Consider the following 23,007-nt stretch of genomic DNA (forward strand, 5'->3'; position numbering starts at 1 on the left):
TGCATCCATATAGGTGATCGGATCCTCATTATTCTCATCAAGTTTGATGGGATCACTATCTCGGATCAAGAAATCGTAGTATCTATCCGGCTGATGCGGTACTCTACCGGATCACCTTAATGGTGCAGGTATATTGGCTCCGGATCTGATCTAATCATATCCGACTCAGGTTCAGCTATTGGTGTCGGTCCTTCTACCTGTTGAACTTCATCAAGTTCAACCTTAGAGGCAATGGTTCCTTCACCAAGAAACTCTTTTTCTAAAAAGATTGCCTTAAGGCTGACGAACACCTTTTGTTCATCAGCATGGTAGAAAAAATATCCTTTTCTCTTTGGGGTACCCTATGAATGAGCATTTGTCAGACCTAGGTCCAAGTTTGTCTGTGACTAATCATTTGACATAGGCCGGACACCCCCAAACCCTAAGGTGTGAAAGTGCTGGCTTACGTCCCGTCCATATCTCATATGGAGTCTTAATTACAGACTTACTTGAAACTCTATTTAACAGATAACAGACCGATTCGAGTGCATATCCCCAGAAAGATATCAGCAAGCTAGCAAAAATCCATCATGGATCGGATCATGTCTAACAGAGTCTGATTCCTCCTTTCAAACACACCATTATGCTGTGGTGTTCCTGGAGGAGTCCATTGGGAGAGAATCCCATTCTCTCTTAGATATGTGAGAAACTCACTAGAAAGGTATTCTCCTCCTCGATCAGATCGAAGAGTTTTAATACTCTTCCCAGTTTATTTTTCTACTTCACTTCGAAATCATTTGAATATTTCAAATGAATCCGACTTATATTTCATCAGATAGACATATCCATATCGGGATAGGTCATCCATGAAAATTATGAAGTAGAAATATCCACCTCTAGCATTGGTGCTCATGGGCCCGCATACATCAGTATGTACTAGGCCCAAGAGCTTAGTAGCTCTCTCACCTTTTCCAGTAAAAGGTGACTTGGTCATTTTACCAAGAAGACAGGACTCACAGGTTGGAAGTGATTCACAATCACTGACTTTGAGGATTTCCTCTTGAGTCAACCTGTTTATTCTATTCTTGTTTATATGACCTAGCCTCTAATGCCATAAGTAGATATCTGACACACTATCTAATCTAGGGTGCTTGCCATAGAATAGACTCTTATCAGGCTTGATCTTTTTGGTCTGGCTCTGCACTGATGTCCCAGTCTGAACTTGCACCTTCTTCACTTTCTTCTTCTTGTTCTTCTTTCCTTTCTCAAAAGGTCGAGAACCAGAAGACGAACCTCCCACTAAGTTCATCGACTCCTTGTAAAGTTGGTGATCCTTCTCAAAATTCTGAAGCAACCCCAGTAACCCGTGGTAGTTCTCTTCAGGCTTTGTCATTCTATAATGAGTGAGGAATGAGAGATAAGACTTGGGCAGTGAGTTCAGTATTGTATCTTTCTCAAGCTGCTCATGCAAGGAAAGCCGAGCTTGCTCAATCGTTCCATCAGCTCGATCATGTACAATACATGATCAGTGACAGAGGCACCATCCCGTATTTTGGCATTGAAGATGGCACAACTAGTCTTGTGCCTCTCCACATCATCGGGTGTGCCAAAGGCATCCTCCAACACTTGAAGCATGTCCTTTGACTGAGCCGTCTCGAATCTGCGACTGAACTCGTCGCTCATAGCAGCCAGCATGATATAGCGCACCGTAGTCCGATCACTGAGCCACTTCTGGTAAGTGTCTCTGACTGTTTCACGTGCATTGACAACTGGCTCCTCAGGTGCAGGATCCATTATCACATATAGGATCCGTTCATGCTCCAGGACTATCTTCAACTTTCGATACCAGCTACCGAAGTTGGGTCCCACCAACTTATCATTGTCCAACAATGATCGGAGCGATAGGGAAGTGGCGATATTTACACAAAGGAGAACCATAACCTAATTAGTAATTGATTCATTAAACCTAAAGATTTGGACTTTAATCAAAAGGTTTCTCCCACTATTTTATTCGAATTGGTAGCCTCTACCTTCAATTCAAGGAATTACCCTAATTCCTTAGTGGGTACTAGAATCCACTTAGACTGCACAAGCTCAACTTTGGTTGGCCAGCCCATGTACATCTAAGGGTAGGTTCATAACCAATTGTTTCTCTAAATAATTTCTAGTAATTTTAATTTTGCCCCAGAAACCTAATCAGTAGGCTTTGGCCTCCACTGTAAGGATCTAGTTAGGTCCAACCATTAACATGATCATACTTGGTATATCTAACCAATGAATGATTAAGCCCAACTTTGGTTGGCTCACCTAACCACCATTAGAGAGACACTTCCAAGTCGTCATATGATGAGTGATAATTCCATTAGTCAACAAGCACCAGGCCTTTGGATCTGCAATGATTATTGAGTTAATGGACTCATTATCAAACACCTTAATGGGAGGCTATGACTCAGTTATCTGCATAACTTTATCATTTTAAGGACCTAATAATTTTAGAGAATTTAAATAATATAGAGGATGAGGTCAGATGAACCAGCTTATTATGATCCTCCACTGGCTTCACCAAGTTAGCTTAAGGGAGACATTAAAAGGGCTGGTCTAGAAGCACCTAAATCAGTCACACTGATTTACCTAGCTGACATGGGTTAGCTCGAATAGTCAAGTGATCCGATCAAAACATAATTTCATCAAGAGGTCAGATAAGTTCGATCAGTGGGAGGGTCTGCCAAAGCTTGCCTTAGACACCATCAGAAATGATCAGGTAAGCGGGCTCCCAATTAAAAACCACCGATCTGGTTTACCTTAGACACCAACTGGTTTAATTAGTTATGATTAGATCAACCTAACAGTTCATGCTAGACTGTTTAGCCAAGAATCAAGTCCATTTGGTTCTCGTTAAAGACATGGACTTGACCAACTACAACTATTGTAATTGATCTAGAGAATCCTTGACCTAATCTAAGACAACAATTGATTAGATTTAGTCAATTCTCTAATTAAGTCCATCTTTAATCTAACCATAAGTCTAACCTAATTAATGGACCTAATTCCCACTAACCCATTAACCCAATGTGTTATGATTTGTGTCTTAGGTTCTTCAATTCACAATCCTAGAACCTAATCAAACAACTTCTTAATTCTTAATTAAGTTTTGGGCTGAGGGTTGGGTTCGACTTTTCAAAAAATAATTTTCATATTTATAAAATAATTTTATAATATGATTCTACTAACCATATTGCATGTTTGATTCATAATCAAGATAGAAGTGAAATAAACATGAAACTACTTTAGATCTAATCTAAAGAGGTTCATGTAATTGAAACAATTTCAACTTTAAACAATTTCTTTGCACAAAAATTATTAAAAAAGAGATTTTATTTTAGATTTAAATATCTTTTAAATCTAATAAATCATAAATTTAATCTAGATCATATCTAACAAATTTATGATTAAAGATAGATCTACACAAACTAGGACAACCTTTGCACTGTAAGGGGTAAACCTTACAGCAGGACAACCTTGCAGTTTGTGATTGATCTAAAATTTTAATTTCAGATTTAATAATCAGATTATAAATTAAATCTAATCTAAGAAATAATCTAAGCATGTATAAATAATCATGTAATAAAGAACCTAGGCTCTGATACCAATTGTAGGAATCAGATCTAGGGTTTCAGGGTTAGATCTTGAAACTTTTTCAAGATCATACAGCGGAAGACTAAAATAAATCAAAATTTATTTTTTAAAACTAGAAAATCTCTAGATCTAAGATTCTATTACATTATTATTATATAGTATTAAATCAAAAATTAAAATATATAAATATAGCATGAACTACATGTTGATCATATCAACATGTTTCTATACCACATCTAATGTATGTATTAAACAATAGATCAGATCTATTACCTTGCAAGTTAGACACTCTAACCTCATTGATCCGGGCTTAAGGATGATGTTGCAAGCCACACACATGTCCGGCCTCTAGGAGTCGTCCACACGAGCCCACGAATCTCGATCAAAGTCCTGCTTCAGGAAATCAGCACAGTATGCTAGTACTGCGCTGATCCTTCTTTGATGGTTGATCAGGTGCCTCCTTCTTCTTGATTTGGACTCTTCCAAAGATGGAAAGTAAAAGAAGAGTTTCAGATTTGAGATACTCTCAGGAAACTAAAGATGGAGGGAGGAAAGATATGAAAACAAAAAATCCTAGAAGAAGACCCTCTTCTTCTTCACGTTTTTCTCTCTAGACACCCTAACTTGCATCTTTTATATCTTCACGACCCAAAGGTATTTCTATTGATTTTTAGATGGCACAAAGGTCTTCCAAATCTCTATCTTCTTCAAAAATTTCATAAAGAAACTCATTTTATACAGAGAGATATGATAGAGTCCTTGTCTAGGTCAAATACCTAGTCAAGGCTTATCCAAACATGGCAAGTTAAGGGGCGCCCAACTCTTGAGCACCTCCTCCATATTTTCATACATGGATCACTAAAAAGAGTGCATAATGTGTACCCTAAAATCATAAAAATTCTAAAAAAAATTTGGATAAATTCGGTGCAAAATTGAAAGAGTTTTGGATTTCTAAAACTCTATCTCATAGAATTCGAAATCCAAACTTATTCCTTTTTGATTTGACCCAAACCACCTTCCATGTAAGAAAAAAGAGAGAAAACCTTTTGTGAACATGAGAGAGACCTGGGAGAGGGCTTTTGTCACACAAAATAAGTGGATATTGGCATTGAATAAGAGAGAGGGCGTGGGGAAGGCTTATGTGGCGCAAGGTGGAATCCTAGTCTTACTAGGATTCTATCTTATGACTTGTTTTAATTTGGTTTCCCAAACCAAATCAAACCAAAATTAGATCAATCTAATTAAAATAATTTTAACCCAATTAAAAACCTAATTTAATCAGATTAAATTAGATTTAAATCTAATTTAATTTTCTAATCAAATTAGAAATTAGATTGACCCAAGTCCTAGTTGAACTAGGACTAGTTTTTCTTGCACTTGGCTTATCCAATAAACCAATTGAACTTGATCCAATCAAGCCCAAAATAAATCTAATTAAATCATATTTAATTAGACTTAATCTCAGTCCATTGGCTTAATCAAATTAAGCCAATTAGCAATCGAATTGTTAATCGATCCTCCTGCAATACTTGCACTGGGTTAAATGTCAATCGTATTGATCATTTAACCCTAGAACGATTCTTAATCATTGATCAACCATCTGATCGGATCATGAACTCTAATGTGTGTGACCTCATAGGTCCGAACCTAAGCTGATAGCACAGAAATAAATTCTTATACCAATCGAAGTGACCATCTAGCAATGGTACCCGACGATCGGATAGGTCGAATGTGTAGAACAACATCCTTAGAACCCATGCGGATATAGTTTTCATATAATTCATCTCCTTGACCAAAATAATCATAGGACACCCCAGAGTTCAACTGTCAACTCTGATCAGGTTGTCCACATTGTATTTCAAAATATCAAATCCATCTGATGGATTATCCTGGCCAAGGTTTTGCTAAATTGAAATACAGTGACTCATTCTTCTCCAACTCTTGGAGTGGTCAATCCCATCTCGATCATACTCTGACTTTGCAAGTACTTGACTGTGCCCAGAAGCCTTCCGTCTCTGAATTAAAAATTCAGTTAGTCCAGTACCAAAGCACAGTGAGTTGCTTGCAAGTCACTGAGGCGATCTCAAGTCTAAGGGACACTTATACCTATATCCCATCAGAGACATTCTCGACAGCAGAATACTCTGGAGTTGGTCACGTTCAATGATGATGTACCCTTACATCTCACCTGTATGCCATACCAGTGTCTCCACACTCCTTGGTTAAGAGGACAACCAACCCATATGGCCTACAGCGACCTATGCTCGATAGAAAGCTGTTATCCTTATTAACAGCCTATCATTTGGTCGTGAACAGTTTTAAGGACTAATCGATAAATCCTCTCTTTATCAAACTTAAATAGTCCTAAGGATTTCATCATAACAACGGAGTTCATTAGAAGATGAAAGCTTATGATGAAGATGCTAAATATATTTTATTTATTAATAAATCAATTACAATACTTGGTTGCTCAACCGTCAACAGCTTGACAATTGACTTTTTGGGACACATTTTCCAACAACTCCAAGCTCGATGATGAATTTTCTCAGCCACACAGCTTTCTTCGTGGCATCCGATGCTGTGATATACTGTACCTCACAAATAGAGTCTGCCACAGTATGCTGCTTGGAACTCTTCCAGCAGATGGTTCCACCATTCAGAGTAAAGATATAACCCGACATGCTTCTGCTGTCATCATGGTCAAATTAAAAACTGGAGTCTGTGAACCCCACAAGTTTCAGATCTGACTCGCCATAAACCAATCATTGGTCCTTAGTATTTCTCAAATACTTAAGGATAACTTTAACCACTTTCCAGTGGTTTTCTCCAGGATCAGATTGGTATCTACTCACTACTCCTAGTGAGTATGCCACATCTGGTCTTGTATATATCATGGCATACATGATAGATCCCACGATCGAAGCATATGGATTCTATTCATATGCTCTCTCTCTTCAAGAGTTGTCGGACAATCCTTCTTAGAGAGAGAAATTTCATGGTCTATCATAGATAGCCCTTCTTGAAATTCTCTATGTTGAACCTCTTCAGCACAGTGTCTATGTACATGGACTGAGATAACCCAAGCATCCTTTTAGATTTATCCCTATTGATCTTCATCCTTAGGATGTAGGATGCTTCACCCAAGTCCTTCATGGAGAACTGCGATGACAATCAAACTTTTATTCCCTGTAGTGCGGGGATATCATTTTTATTAAGAGAATGTCATCTATGTACAAGATAAGAAATACCACAACTAGACCATTTGCCCATTTATAGATGCAGGGCTCTTCTTTGTTCTTAACGAAACCATACGTTTTGATCACCTAATCAAAATGCATGTTTCAACTCCGAGAAGCTTGCTTCAATTTATAAATAGATCTTTGAAGCTTGCATACCTGGGACTCATCTGTGGATGTAAACCCCTCAGACTGTATCATATACACCTCTTCGATCAACTCTCCATTCAGAAAAGCTGTCTTTACATCCATCTGTCAGATCTCATAATCTAGATGGGCAGCTATTGCAAGCATTATCCGAATGGATTTGAGCATTGTCACAAGGGAGAACATCTTGTCATAGTCAATACCATAATGTTGATGATACCCCTTGGCAACCAAACAGGCTTTATAGGTCTCCACCTTTCCGTCTGCACCCCTCTTCCTTTTGAAAACCCATTTACACCCAATGGGTTTAACCCCTTCAGGTGGGTCAATCAATGTCCATACATCGTTGACCTTCATGGACTTTATTTCAGATTTCATGGCTTCAAGTTATTTCTCGAAATCAGGTCTCTGCATTGCATCCATATAGGTGATCGGATCCTCATCGTTCTCATCAAGTTCGATGGGATCACCATTCCAGACCAAGTAACTATAGTATCTGTCTGGCTGACGCGATACTCTATCGGATCGCCTTAATGGTGTAGGTACATTGGACTCCAGATTTGATCTAATCAAATCCGACTCAGGTTCAGCTATTGGTGTTGGTCTTCTACCTATTGAACTCCATCAAGTTCAACCTTAGAGGCAACGGTTCCTTCACCAAGGAACTCCTTTTCTAAAAAGTTGCCTTAAGGTTGACAAACACCTTTTGTTCATCAGTATGGTAGAAAAAATATCTTTTGATCTCTTTGAGGTACCCTATGAATGTGCATTTGTCAGACCTAGGTCCAAGTTTATCTGTAACTAACCGTTTGACATAGGTCGGGCACCCCAGACCCTAAGGTGTGAAAGTGCTGGTTTATGCCCTGTCCATATCTCATATGAAGTCTTAATTACAGACTTATTTGGAACCCTATTTAATAGATAACAGGCCGATTCGAGTGTATATCTCCAGAAGGATATCGACAAGCTGGCAAAGCCCATCATGGATTGAACCATGTCTAACAGAGTCTGATTTCTTCTTTTAGACATACCATTATGCTGTGGTATTCCTGGAGGAGTCCATTGGGAGAGAATTTCATTCTCTCCTAGATATGTGAGAAACTCACTAGAAAGGTATTCCCCTCCTCGATCAGACCAAAAAGTTTTAATACTCTTTCCAGTTTATTTTTCTACTTCACTTCAGAATCATTTGAATATTTCAAATGAATCTGACTTATGTTTCATCAGATAGACATATCCATATCTAGATAGATCATCCATGAAAGTGATGAAGTAGAAATATCCACCTCTAGTACTTGTGCTCATGGGCCCACATACATCAGTATGTACTAGGCTCAAGAGCTCAATAGCTCTCTCACCTTTTTCAGTAAAAGGTGACTTGATCATTTTATCAAGAAGATAGGACTCACAGGTTGGAAGCGATTCATAATTACTGACTTCGAAGATTTCCTCTTGAGTCAACATGTTTATCCTGTTCTTGTTTATATGACCTAGCCTACAGTGCCATAAGTAGATATCTGATACACTATCTAATCTAAGATGCTTGCCAGTGGAATAGACTACGTTAACAGGTTATGATAACATATATACACCATTGTTCAAATATCCATAAAAAATAGTAACACCATTCATAATGATATTACAAACTTGTTTCTTTATTGAAATTTTATAATCATTTTTGGCCAGAAGGCCTACATAAATGATATTTAAAAAAAAATTGAGATAGAAATGACAATCATTAAGAACAACGGTATGAGACTCAAATACAAGTTTCAAGATTTCTAATGCTAGAACCGAAACTGATCTTCCATCTCCAACATTCAAGAACCTCTCGCTTGCTCGAATCTTCTACTGACCTGCAACCCCTGCAACGAACTGCAAATATGATAAGAGCTACTGGTATCCAATACCCAGTCAGTTATATCACAAATAGAGAAATTATAAGGAGTTATCATATAAATACCTTGCCCAGTAATAGCTTGCTTCTTTCTCTGTCTGTTCGGGTTCAGGAGGCAATATACTGAGGACAGTTCTTCTTCCAGTGCCCCTACTTCTTACAAAAGAAGCATTCAGCTTGATTTTTATCAGACTTGATCTTTTTGATCTGATCCTGCACTGATGTCCTAGCCTGAACTTGCATCTTCTTCACTTTCTTCTTCTTGTTCTTCTTTCCTTTCTCAAAGGGTCAAGAACCAGAAGACGAACCTCCCATTAAGTTCGCCGACTCCTTGTGGAGTTGGTGATCCTTCTCAAATTCTGAAGCAACCCCAATAATCTGTGATAGTTTACTTCAGGCTTTGTCATTCTATAATGAGTGAGGAATGGGAGATAAGACTTGGGCAGCGAGTTCAGTATTGCATCTTTCTTAAGTTGCTCGTGCAAGAGAAAGTCGAGCTTGTTCAAACGCTCCATCAACTCGATCATGTACAATACATGATCAGTGACAGAGGCACCATTCCATATTTTGATGTTGAAGATGGTACAACTAGTCTTGTGCCTCTCCACATCATCGAGTGTACCAAATACATCCTTCAATACTTGAAGAATGTCCTTTGGCTGAGCCATCTCAAATCTGTGACTGAACTTATTGCTCATGGCAACCAGCATGATGCAGCACACCGTGGTTTGATCACTGAGCCACTTCTGGTAAGTGTCCTAACTGTTCCACGTGCATTGGCAGCTGGCTCCTCAAGTGTAGGATCCGTTATCACATATAGGATCGTTCATGCTCCAGGACTATCTTCAACTTTCGATACCAGCTACCGAAGTTGGATCCCACCAACTTATCATTGTCCAACAATGATCGGAGCGATAAGGAAGTGGCAATATCTGCACAAAGGAAAATCATAACCTAATTAGTAATTGATTCATTAAACCTAAAAATTTGGACTTTAATCAAAAGATTTCTTCCACTATTTTATTCGAATTAGTAGCCTCTACCTTCAATTCGAAGAATTACCCTAATTCCTTAGTAGGTACTAGAATCCACTTAGACTGCACACAAGCCCAACTTTGGTTGGCCAACCCATGTACATCTAAGGATAGGTTCATAATCAATTATTTCTTTAAATAATTTTTTGTAATTTTAATTTTGCCCCAGTCCCTAATCAGTAGGCTTTGGCCTCCACTGAAAATGTCTGATTAGGTCCAACCATTAACATGACCATACTTGGCCCATCTAACCAATGAATGATTAGGTCCAACTTTAGTTGGCTAATCTAACCACTATTTAGAAAGATGCAGTCAAAAAATTATATTATAAATGATAATTCCATCAGTCGATAAGCACCAGGCCTTTGGGCCTCCAATGATTATCCAACTGATGGACCCATTATCATCCACTTAATAGGAGGGTATGATCTAGTTATCATCATAACTATTTTATTTTAAGGACCTACTAATTTTAGAGGATTTAATTGATTTAGAGGAGGAGATTAGATGAACTAACTTATCATGATCCTCCCACTGGCTTCACCAAGTCAGCTTAAGGGAGACTATTTAAAAGGGCTAGTCTAGGAGCACCTAAATCAGTCACACTGATTTACCTAGCTGACATGGGTCAGCTCGAATAGTCAAGTGATCCGATCAAAACATAATTTCACCAAGAGGTCAGGTAAGTTCGATCGATGGGAGGGTCTACCAAAGCTTGCCTTAGACACCATCAGAAATGGCCAGATAAGCGGGCTGCCAATTAAAAACCATCGGTCTGGTTTACCTTAGACACCAACTAGTTTAATTAGTTTTGATTAGATCAACCTAACAGTTCGTGCTAGACGCTTAGCCAAGAATCAAATCCATTTGGTTCTCGTTAAAGACATAGACTCGATCAACTACAACTATTGTAATTGATCTAGAGAATCTTTGACCTAATCTAAGACAACAATTGATTAGATTTAGTCAATTCTCTAATTAAGTCTATCTTTAATCTAACCTTAGGTCTAACCCAATTAATGGACCTAATTTCCACTAACCCATTAACCCAATGTGTTATGGTTTGTATCTTAGGTTCTTCAATTCACAATCCTAGAACCTAATCAAACAACTTCTTAATTCTCAATTAAATTTTAGGCTGAAGATTGGGGTTCGGCTTTTCGAAAATAATTTTCATATTTGTAAAATATTTTTACAACATGATTCTATCAACCAAGTTGTATCTTTGATTTATAATCAAAATACAAGTAAAAAAAAAAGGCATGAAACTACTTTAGATCTAATCTAAGCAGATTCATATAATTAAAACAATTTCAACTTTAAACTACACAAATTTCTTAGACAAATATATGATGGTTCTTTGCGTGAAAATTATTAACAAAGAGATTTTATTTTAAATTTAAATACTTTTTAAATCTAATAAATCATAAATTTAATCTAGATCATATCTAATAAATTTATGATTAAAGATAGATCTACATGAACTAGGATAACCTTTACATTGTAAGGGGTAAACCTTACAGCAGGATAACCTACAGTTCGTGATTGATCTAAAATTTTAATTTAGATTTAACAATCAGATTATAAATTAGATCTAATCTAATAAGTAATCTAAGCATGTATAAATAATCATGTAATAAATAACCTAGGCTCTGATACCAATTGATGGAGCCAGATCTAGGGTTTTGGGGTTAGATCTTGAAACTTTTTCAAGATCAGCAGCGAAAGACTAAAATAAATTAAAATTTATCCTATAAAATTAGAGAATATCTAGATCTAAGATCCTATTACATAATTATTATATGATATTAAATCAAAAATTAAAATATAAAGAGCAAGAACTACATGTTGATTATATCAACATGTTTCTATACTACATCTAATGTATGTAAAATATAATAGATCAGATCTATTACCTTGCAAGTTAGATGTTCTAACTTTACTGATCTGGGCTTGAGGATGATGTTGTGAGCCACACATGCATCCGGCCTCTAGGAGTCATCCACACGAGCCCACGAATCACGATCAGAAGTCCTGATCCAAAAAATCAGCACAGTATGCTAGTACTGTGCTGATCCTTCTTCGATGGTTGATCAGATGTCTCCTTCTTCTTGATTTGGACTCTTCTAAAATGAGAAGTAGGAGAAAAGTTTTAGATGAGACACTCTCAGAAAACTTACATATGGAGGAAGGAAAGAGATGAACCCAGCAACTATAGAAGAAGACCCTCTTCTTCTTTTCTTTACTCTAACCCAGACACCTATTTTTGTGTCTATTAGATCTCCATGCCCCAAGACTCTTTCTCCTTGATTTTTAGATGCCCCAAAGGTCTCTCAATGCTCTATGTTTCACAAAAAATTTATGAAGAAATACATTTTAAATAGAGAGATATGAAGAGTCCTTGTCTAGGTCAAATACCTAGTCAAGGATTATCCAAACAAGGCAAGACAAGGGGTGCCCAACTCTTGGGCATCCCCTTCTTCTTTTTCTGCGTGAACCACCAGAAAAAGATGTATATTATGTGTCATAAGTGTCATGAAAATTTTAAAAAATATCTGGATAAAATCAGTACCATAAGAAAAGAGTTTTGGTTTCCTAAAACTCTATCTCATAGAATTTGAAATCCAAACTAATTCCTACTTTGACTTGATCCACAACCACATTTCATGTAAGAGAGAAAGAGAGAAAAGTTTTGGGCATGCGTGAAGACCTAGGAGAGAGGGTTTTGTCACACAAAATAAGAGAGTGTGGGTGTGGGATAAGCAAGAGTGGGCATGCGGGGCTAAGGTGGCGCAAGGTGGAATCCTAGTCTTACTAGGATTCTATCTATGACTTGTTCAAATTTAGTTTGTCAAACTAAATCAAATAAAATCAAATTAATCTAATTAAAATAGGTCTTAACCCAATTAAGAGCCTAATCTAATTAGATTAAATTAAATTTAAATCTAATTTAATTTTCTAATCAAATTAAAATTAGGTTGATCCAAGTCCTATTTGAACTAGAACTAGTTTTTTCTTGCACTTGACTTATCTAATAATCAATTGAACTTGATTAATCAAGTCTAAACTAAATTTAATTAAATTATATTCAATTATACTTAATCTCAGCTCATTGACTTAATCAAATTAAGCCAATTAGCAATCAAATTGCTAATCGATCCTCCTGCAACACTTGTATAGGTTAAATGTCAATCGTATTGATCATTTAATCCTAGAACGATTCTTAATCATTGATCAACCATCTGATCGGATCATGAACTCTAATGTGTGTGACCCCATAGGTTCAAACCTAAGTTGATAGCACAAGAATAAATTTTTGTACCAATCGAAGTGATCATCTAGCAATGATACTCGACGGTCGGATAGGTCGAATGTGTAGAACAACATTCTTAGAACCCATGCGGACATAGTTTCCTTATAATTCATTCCCTTGACCAAAATATTCATAGGACACCTCAGAGTTCAACTATCAACTCTGATCAGATTGTCCATATTGTATTTCAAAATATCAAATCCATCTGATGGATTACCCTGGCCAAGATTTTGCTAAATTAAAATATAACGACTCATTCTTTTCCAACCTTGGAGTGGTCAATCCCATCTTGATCACACTCTGACTTCACAAGTACTTGACTATGCCCAGAAGCTTTCGTTATTGAATTAGAAATTTAGTTAGTCCAGTACCAAAGCACAGTGAGTTGCTTGCAAGTCACTGAGGCGATCTCAGGTCTAAGGGACACTTATACCTATATCCCATCAGAGACATTCTCGATAGCAGAATGCTCTAGAGTTGGTCACGTTCAATGATGATGTACCCTTATATCTCACCTGAATGCCATACTAGTGTCTCCATACTTCTTGATTAAGAGGACAACCAACCCATATGGCCTACAGTGACCTATGCTCGATAGAAGCTGTCGTCCTTATTAACAGCCCATTATTTGATCGTGAATAGTTTTAAGGACTAATCGATAAATCTCTCTTTATCGAACCTAAATAGTCCTAAGGACTTCATCACAACAACAGAGTTCATTAGAAGATGAAAACTTATGATGAAAATATCAAAAATATATTTTATTTATTAACAAATCAATTACAATACAATGTTGCTCAACCGTCAATAGATTGATGATTGACTTTTGAAACATATTTTCAACAGTCATATGATAGATTTGATCAGCTCAAGTCTAATTGTGATCCTCATAGAAATTTTTTTTCATCAATCACACTGTTGTGGCCACAGACTCTCAGACTTAGCTTCCAAATCTCATAGGGCTACTCCTTTCAATTAAGATCGATAGATTCTATCTAGATGCATACCTTACTCCTACAGTGGATCAATTATCGTCAACATCTACTATAAAGACTCATTGAGATCATGTTTATGTATCAGTCAAACTTCAGCAATCTCACTATGAGCAGTCATACCATTGTCGGTCAAAGACCATTCACACAACTATAGCATTGAGACAATCACTAACAATCAATTAGAAAGCCAAGTGATCTCTCATATGGTTATGCTCAGTACTATTGGATGTATGCCCTAAAAGTCAATTCTGACTGACACATATCATATTTCTAGGATATATTTTATATTTATTAGGTATTTATGTTATCATTCATGTTTATGTGTCCATGAATCATCCAAGAGATTAACAAGATGATGATATATATTCTCAAAAAATTGAGAATTTGAGATATGTGTCATTGATAGTTAATTTCTAAATTGCTTTTGGTCATAGGATCATCATAGAGATGTTGATTGATCCGAATAGATCAGTACACGGATCATTTTTTCGGACAGATAGATCTTGAGTCTGCAGTATAGAGACACTAGAGTGAGAGTGCAGATGGTTGTTAGAGAACAACTAGTACTGAGTGTGACCAACATGAGAAGTCATATAGATGTCTGCTCACTCATTAGTAACTTTCTCGATGCTGTAGTTGTATGATGATCTAAGGCTCGCAGTGAGACTATTGAAGTTTGACTAACACATCAACATGGGTCTCAATGAGCCATTGTAGTGGATGTTGGTGACAGTTGGTCCACTGTAGGAGTGGGGTGTATATCAAGATGGGATATATCGATCCTAAAAGAAGGGAGTAGTCTTATAAAATTTAAGAGGTTGAATCCTTAAGTCTATGGTCATAGCAGTGTGATTGATGAAAAAAAAATTTATTGAGTCACATATAAACTCAAGCTGATTGAATCTATCATATGATCGATGATGAGGTTTGACGATTCATCCATGACCTGCCATCTGATCGAGATTCACAATAGATAAACTGTATCATACATTAACTGCACTTAGAGGTTCATCACTTTTACTTTACTGGGTTGCCACTACATACTGCTAAGTATCACTGGTGGATTGTGTGACCCACGAGCATCATCTTGATGATCGATGATCCTTGATGGGTAGAGTTGGAATGGTTCCAACCCATTGAAAAGAGTTTCAATGATATTGTGATAGGGATCACAATATATCTCACTATCAGACAGAATAAACTTATGGGGTCACACACAAAAAAGTTTTTTGACTGATCAGATGGTTGAATTATGATTATGAATCGTAACAGGATTTGATTATCAATTTGATTGATGATTGATTCATGCAAATGTTGCATTATGCAACTCGCTAAAGAGTTAGTGAGTTAAAAGAGGATTAATTAGCAATTAGATTGCTAAGTGACTCAATTTGATTGAGCTATGGGCTTGCATCAAGTCTAATTAAATTAGATTTAATTTGACTTGACATAGATTTGATTTGATCAAACCTGATGGGTTATAAGATAACCTAAATTGCATGAAAGAATGATTCTTATTTGAATTAAGATTTGGGTTTGACCTAATTCCTAATTAGACTAGGATGTATGAGTTTTTATTTGGATAAAAAATTTTGATTTCCATGGGTGCATCAGATCTTAATTGGATTAGAATTAAATTGAGTTTGACTCAAGCACCAAGGGAGAGTCTAAAAGGACTAGGACTCCTTCTCCAATTGGTGACATTTAATCTAAATAGTTTGGACTCCAAATTAGATATAGTTTTTTATCTATTTGAATTTAATCTAGTCCTAATATGATTATGATTGATTGAAATTTTACTGAATTTAAAACAGCCACCTAAAGAAGAGTCTCTTGTGCATAAAACTTCTCCTTTCATGCGCCACATACCAGCCCCATGTTAAACCAAATTTGGATGCCACGCACCACCAGTTTTTGTGTGAGTTTTTTAGCATGAAATAAGTCATGTTACTCCTTCTTTTCATGTAAAATTTGGGGCACAAAATATCTTGGTGTTGGTGGCTCAAATTTGGTAGAGTTCTAGATAGAGTTGGACTCTTATTTCCTATCCAAAGTCTAACTCTATCTCTTCCCTATTTAAACCATGCATCATGGGATGTGAATGACCAAATGTGATCAGGTTATGACACCCAAAAACCAAGAGTTTTGCATGAAGAAAAATCAAGGGAGAGGGTGTGATGTGATGGTGAAGGCGTGAGGTAAGTTGGCAAACATATCTCTTTTTTCTTACACAATCAAGAGTTTGTTGTTAGGACATCCTCTTCTCCATCTTTTGTCCATGTTTGGACATGGATGTCTCCTCTCTTCTTTGTCCAAAAATTGATAAATTTTTTTATCTTTATTATAGAGATTTGGTGCATAGATTTTAAGAAGAAAAGAGAAAAAAGGATTCTTCTCATGATCTCTAGCGTAGAGATCAAGATCCTCCTATCTCTTCTTCTTCTATAAGAGTGTCTTGAGAGAAAAAATAATTTTCAACTATCAAGATACGATCTCTACAAGGGAGCTAGTATCCTGGTGAAATCAAAAAGCTTCTGATCAGATCAGAATCTCGTGTGGATATCTGTAGAGGTTGGATACTTATGCGGCTACAAGGGACCTTCAGAAAATATCTATGATCATCAGTTCGTAGTAAAATTGATCCATGTCATGATATGTTCTTAATTTATTTTTTTCTATTTGATTTTTGTATATGAATCTAAACTCACATATGATGATCCTATTTATGGTTTGAAGATTTGATCTTATGCATGCTTAGATTAAATTAGATTTAATTTAAAAATTTTTAAATTCTACTGCATACTTGTTTTGAAAAATTTTATATGTATAAAACTACTAAATTACAACAATGGTATCAAAGCCACTCATATGCATGAGATTAAGATTTAGATTTAAAATTTGTAGAGAAAAATTTTAGATCTGAAAGATTTTGATGTCGTTTTGACATAAAGTTGTCTTGGCATAACTTGTTATGCTGAATGGTTGTCCTAGAACGGTGTTAAAATTTTAATTAAATTAAAATTTTAGATCTGATTTTTAATATATGTGATATATATTTTATTATTTAGATCTGAAAAGAGTTTCGAGATCTGTTTTGATTCATATACATAATATATGAAAGTATGTTTATGGCTGAAATTTATTTCTATGACCTAAACTTGTTTATGTATATGATACATATTTGTATATATGATCTAAAATTATTTCAAGATCAAAATTTACTTTTCATGCAAAAAATTTAGATCTAAAAATTTTGATTTAAGATCTAAATTAATGTTTGTGCATGATGGATTGATCATGGATAGATCAAATTAGGTCATGTAATTGGATTACATCAAAAGGATTTTGATTTGATCATATTGGGTCTGAATCGATTTAGCAGTTGATCAAATCAAGTTAAGTATTAATTAGGATAAGATTAATAGAGCTTAAGATCATCCAATTATTGTTGATTGAATCGATTGACATATATATGTAGAATCGATTAACCTAAGGACCTAATTCAGCTCTATGGTTCGAATCTGATTCACTTAAGCCAACCTATTCGAATCAATTATCCAATTGATGTTTAAGATAAATAATTGAAATATGGTTATTTAATTGGTTCTGTTCACTTATCTGATCAATTTATTGATGTCTAAAGAAAGCAATGGAGGGACCCCCACCGATCTCCACTTATCTGATCAATTTGAAAGATTAAGTCTCAAATATGGTTGCTTAGGGATTTAATTTAGCCTATACCAATTAAATCAGTCATATGATGATTGATTAGATGAGACCTAAACTCAAATTTCTTCAAAATATTAAGTCCAAGATCTTCCACCATTATAGATATGCGGACGTGCTACCAGTATTGATTGTTCTCAACTGATCATAGTGGTTCAGTTGCATCAGGAATACGCAACCACTCTATTAGCAAAGAGTTGCTCCAGGTAAAGATTGGGTTGGGTCCAATAACTGTTAGGTGAGGGATCCAATAATGACTTTACACCTGCTTGTGAATGGTGGATCTGACTCTCGACATCGATGTTCATTCGTGTTACCAATAACTATTAGATAAGGTGTACGGCATCGGTAGGACTGCAGCACCCACTAGAAATCTAATTATCGCGTTATGGTTTTCATTTTTCCATCTAAAGAGTTGGAAGATCTGAAAAAATAGTAGGAGTCTCTTTTTATATCTAAAAATTCTTAGAGTAAATTATAAAATAAGTATAAATATTCAATTAGAATATTTATTATTTGCTGTTCATTGTGTCAGCTTCCAACCCTCTAGCTCAAATCTTAGATATCAATCGATTAACTAAAATCGATTATATAGACTGGTGCATAAACCTAAAAATTATTTTAATTTTAAAAAATTAAGCTATGTTCTCTACCAGTTATTCTGATGTTAACAACCAGTCCAACCCATAGTCAACGAGCTATACTTAATGAGTGGATGGATAATGACAATTAAGATAGGTGCTAAATGTTAAAGTCCATGTTAGATGAGCTCCAATGTATGCATGAGCACATGTTCACTGCCAACGATATATTAATTCATCTACAAGTGTTGTGAGGTGATCAGAGTCACACAGTGCATGTGATACGTGATGGGCTGTCAATCTATGATCATTATTTGATAATGATCGAGGACATTAAGGAGCCTAAAAGGCTCAACATAATCATGCATAAAAATTGCTTGTGGACTTGATCTTGCGATCCTCGATTATTTATATGGATAGTTTATGATAAACTATCATATGAAAGACCATCATGGCACCTTATCAAATTGATCAAAGTGTTGAAAACAAAGAAACCTTGAAAGAGTTCAGAGATAAATACCTGGAGAGTCTAAAGAAATAAAGATACGTCTAGAGTAGGTATATCGAGATTGCTCAATGCTACCCTTACGATTTTCTCTTCTCCCAGTTGAGCTATAGACTTAGTGTAGAGTCGATGGGAAGGTAGAGGGCTGAGAAAGTAACCCTTAAATTTGCTATAGGGTAATAGTTGCTGATGTGATCATGGGTATCTATCCTTTGTTATTATCGTTTGGATTTAGTTCTTAGAGATGGTCTCTATCATTTGCACGATGATGCATCTATGAATTTAATTGAGCAAGCAGTGAATCCATTAAATTTGAGAGATCTAGAGTTGGGATAAATCTTAAGTATATGTGAAACCTATGGCTAAGTCATATTGGAGAAGACATGATTAACAAACTAGAGAATTATGGCTTTTGGACTCATTGATTGTTAAATCATATCTAGTTTATGCATCATCTCTTTAAGAAAATATGATCAAGCTACTCTTATGGGATAAGAGAAAAAAGACTACTGAGATACTTATCCTCATATACATTTGATGTGTGTAGCCCATATGATGTGCTAATCAAGGAGTTATCTCTACTTGGTTACCTTTATCGATGATTAATCATGGTATGGGTAAGTATATGAGATATAAATCTGAAATTGTTGAAAGGTTCAAAGAATTCAGATATAAAGTAGAAACGAATCAAAAAATTCTTAAAGGTACTTCAATCGGATCGAGGATGCAATACCAATAAAAGAAATATCTCAATTATCTTATAAAATGGCATAGTTTCATATTGGACTACTCTTAGTACATCTCAGCTCAACGAGATAAGAAGAGTCATGGGATTATATGAGATATGATCCAGTCCATGATGGAATTCACTGATTTATTTTTGTTTCTTTAGGGATATGCTTTATTTCTATGAAATTGGGTTCTCTCTATGAAATTGGGTTCATACTATGAAATTGGGTTCATATGGATATGGCACACCGTATGAGATATGGCATGGTGAGAACTGAATCTTAACTATTTTGAAATTCAAAGATGTCCAGCCTGTATCTAGGATAGTAGGTGGATATGTTAGAGGATAGGTCTATAAAGCTCATCCCAAAAGAGTTTGGGATATTACTTTCTGATAGGATCATAATGTGATTGTGACCCGATGTTGCTCCTAGATTGATTTTGATGATTACAAAGCAGATTGAAGGGATACAAATATTTTTAAATTGAAAAAGTCTTTATGCTCTTCAGGGGCAAAATCATAATTTTACTAAAATCCTGATTTGATAGTATCATCTGGTAGAACAAATGATTTGTAATCTATTGATGAAAATTTCATTATTTTTGGACTTATATTTTTGAAGATATGAATGTTTGAAGTGCATGAGTCGACTCATGAGTCAACTCATGGCACAATGAGCTGATTGGCACGCAAAAATTTTCCTTGGCACGCTAGTTTTTTGGCTTGGCACGATCTGTGAGTCGACTCATGAGTCGACCCACAAGGCATGAGTCGACTCATGAGTCGACCTCTGCTGGCTTGGGCCAAAAAAATCCAGAAACCATCTTTTCTAGCTGTTGCAACAGAAGTCGACTCATGAGTCGACTCCTGAAGCATGAGTTGACTCATGAGTCGACCCCTGCGACGGAAATCGTCCGCAACGGCTAGTTTTTTGCCCATTTTAATTGTCTTTTATGCTCCCTTAAAATGCTCTAACGGCTCTTTTTCTGCCTAAAATATTTTCCCTTGTTTCTTAAGGCTATAAAAGGTTTCAAAAGGTGAAAGAAAAAAGAGATCAACGAGATACACGAGAGAAAAAGAAAAAGGGATCCACAATCTACACGAGAGAGACAAGGAATCTACAATATACACGAGAGATTGTGAAAGAGAAAAGAAAGAGCATTCAAAAGGGCATTCAAGAGCATTCAAAGAGAAGGTTTTTCAAGCCAATTTTTCAACCTTGATCAAGAGCTCTTTCAAAGCCTTCAAGAAGTCTTCAATCAAAGTTCACCTTCTCCTCAAGCGTTCATTCAACTCTTCATCCACCTTGAGGAAATCCAAAAAGGGGATTCTTCATTTGAGTAAAGTATTTTTATTGTTATATTCGCTCATTTAAGGAGCTATTCTTATACTTATTTATGCTCTAAACTGTCTTACTCTTTGTGAGTAATTGTTCTTATTTTTGGAGGGTTTCCAAAACAAGGGAAGGTTGATCCGAACCTGAAATCGGAGTGTTTTGGGTTGGCTTGTACCCGGGAAATAAGTGGACTAGCTTGGGATAGCTAGTGTCGGAGTTTCCGACGTTTGTATTCGGGTTGAATACAAGTATAGTGGATTGAAATTCTCAAGTAGGAGCTTGGGGAGTGGATGTAGGTGCAAAGTTGGCATCGAACCACTATAAATCTTTGTATTTGTGGTGTGCTTTATTGTTTCACTTTATTTCTTTATTATATCCTTGCATTCTTGCTTTAGGTAATTAATCTTGATTTAAAGTCTTTCTTCTCATTCAACAAGCTTTTAACAAATACTTTTCATAAACAATTAGTTGAGCTTAAAATTTTTAAAAACCCAATTCACCCCCCCCTCTTGGGTTGCATAGCTGGGCAACAAGTGGTATCAGAGCCCGGCGCTCTAGCACTTCTTTGATCTAACAATCAAAGAGCCAAAGATCTATGGCAACCCATGTCGGTACTTCTCTAGCCGAGGGGCAATCTACAAACCGACCTCCACTTTTCAATGGGTCTAATTACACCTATTGGAAAGCTCGGATGAAGATATTCATACAAGCACTCGACTATGATATGTGGAGTATCATAGTGAACGGTCCTCACACACTCACCAAGATTATAGATGGTGAGGAGTCAACCAAACCTGAGAAAGAATGGGATGAGGTTGATAAGAAATTGGCACAATTAAATGCTAAAGCGATGAATGTTCTTTATTGTGCACTAGATGCAAATGAATTTAATCGTATTTCTACTTGTGCATCTGCTAAAGAAATATGGGATAGGTTAGAAGTAACCCATGAGGGAACAAATCAAGTAAAAGAGTCTAAAATAAACATGCTTGTGCATAAATATGAATTGTTTAAAATAGAGCATGATGAGTCCATAACTGCTATGTTTACTCATTTTACTGATATAATTAATGGTTTGAAGAGTCTTGGCAAATCTTATACTAACGTGAGCTTGTAAGGAAGATTCTCAGGTCATTGCCAAGAACTTGGGAAGCCAAGGTGACTGCCATCCAAGAAGCAAAGGACTTGAACACTCTACCTCTAGAAGAGCTTCTTGGATCCTTGATGACTCATGAACTTAGCATGAAGCAACATCAAGAGGATGAAGTCAAAAAGAAAAGAACCATTGCCCTCAAATCCACAGCTTCGCCTGATGATGAAACGGATGACACTGAAGATGAAGAACAGGATGAAGAGATGGCACTCATCACCCGGAGATTTAAGAAGTTTCTAAGAAAAAGAAAATAGAGAATGAGAAAGAAGTCATTCACAAAAGAGGAACAAAGCAAAGAGAAAGAGAAAGATCAACCCCTTATATGCTACGAGTGCAAGAAGTCGGGACATTTCAAATCCGAATGTCCACAACTGAAGAAAGGTCCCAAAAAGTTCAAAAAGAAAGCAATGATGGCGACTTAGAGTGTGAGTATGACTCAAGCTCCGATGAGGAAACCTCAACAGAACAAGCCAACCTATGCCTTATGGCACACGAAAATGAGGTAACTTCTGAATCCCCTAGTGAATTTATATTTGAAGAATTGCATGAAGCATTCTATGATTTAATTGATGAATTAAAGAAACTAGGGATGAAAAATAAAGAACTGAAATTGGAAAATCAGTCCTTAGTGAAACAAGCTGAAAACCTTTCAATTGAAAAATTCACCTTGATTCAAGAAAATCAAAGCTTAAAGAATGAAATTAACAAGCTGAAACCTATAGTAGATAAGTTCACCTTA

The sequence above is a fragment of the Elaeis guineensis genome, chromosome 3, assembly GCF_000442705.2.
Source record: "Elaeis guineensis isolate ETL-2024a chromosome 3, EG11, whole genome shotgun sequence".
In the NCBI taxonomy this organism is placed as follows: Eukaryota; Viridiplantae; Streptophyta; class Magnoliopsida; order Arecales; family Arecaceae; genus Elaeis; species Elaeis guineensis.